This window comes from Cucurbita maxima, unplaced genomic scaffold, assembly GCF_002738345.1.
Source record: "Cucurbita maxima cultivar Rimu unplaced genomic scaffold, Cmax_1.0 Cma_Scf07238, whole genome shotgun sequence".
Classification (NCBI taxonomy): domain Eukaryota; kingdom Viridiplantae; phylum Streptophyta; class Magnoliopsida; order Cucurbitales; family Cucurbitaceae; genus Cucurbita; species Cucurbita maxima.
Genome location: NW_019279253.1, coordinates 1 through 678, shown reverse-complemented (window position 1 = coordinate 678; position 678 = coordinate 1). Strand labels below are relative to the sequence as shown.

At 50.5% G+C, this 678-nt stretch overlaps 2 non-coding genes and 1 pseudogene across 2 annotated transcripts; all 3 read right to left on the bottom strand.

The window, feature by feature from the left end:
• LOC111476286 lies at positions 1–117 on the bottom strand (the record flags this gene model as incomplete). The annotated part of the gene is made up of 1 exon (XR_002717022.1): positions 1–117. It is a non-coding gene; the product is annotated as a 5S ribosomal RNA (ribosomal RNA).
• Positions 118–316: 199 nt separating this feature from the next.
• On the bottom strand, positions 317–435 carry LOC111476285. Its single transcript, XR_002717021.1, has one exon. It is a non-coding gene; the product is annotated as a 5S ribosomal RNA (ribosomal RNA).
• Positions 436–570: 135 nt separating this feature from the next.
• On the bottom strand, positions 571–678 carry LOC111476287 (annotated as a pseudogene; the record flags this gene model as incomplete).

Below are 678 nucleotides of genomic sequence, written 5' to 3'. Positions count from 1 at the left end.
GGTGCAACACGAGGACTTCCCAAGTGGTCACCCAACTTAGTACTACTCTCGCCCAAGCACGCTTAACTGCGAAGTTCTGATGGGATCCAGTGCATTAGTGCTGGTATGATCGCACCCGACATGCCATTAGCACAAAATCNTTCTGATGGGATCCGGTGCATTAGTGCTGGTATGATCGCACCCGACATGCCATTAGCACAAAATCGAATTTAACGCATGCGGGGCGGCATGATCGAAACGCGATGGGCGTGAGCGGGGGAGGTTCTCATTTGTAGAGAAAGGAAGAAAAGAACTGGGAGGAATTGAAAGAAAAAAAGGGGTGCAACACGAGGACTTCCCAAGTGGTCACCCAACTTAGTACTACTCTCGCCCAAGCACGCTTAACTGCGGAGTTCTGATGGGATCCGGTGCATTAGTGCTGGTATGATCGCACCCGACATGCCATGCGCACAAAATCGGATTTAACGCATGCGGGGCGGCATGATCGAAACGCGATGGGCGTGAGCGGGGGAGGGGTTCTCATTTGTAGAGAAAGGAAGAAAAGAACTGAAAGAAATTGAAAGAAAAAAAGGGTTGCAACACGAGGACTTCCCAAGTGGTCACCCAACTCAGTACTACTCTCGCCCAAGCACAGTTAACTGCGGAGTTTTGATGGGATCTGGTGCATTAGTGCTGGTA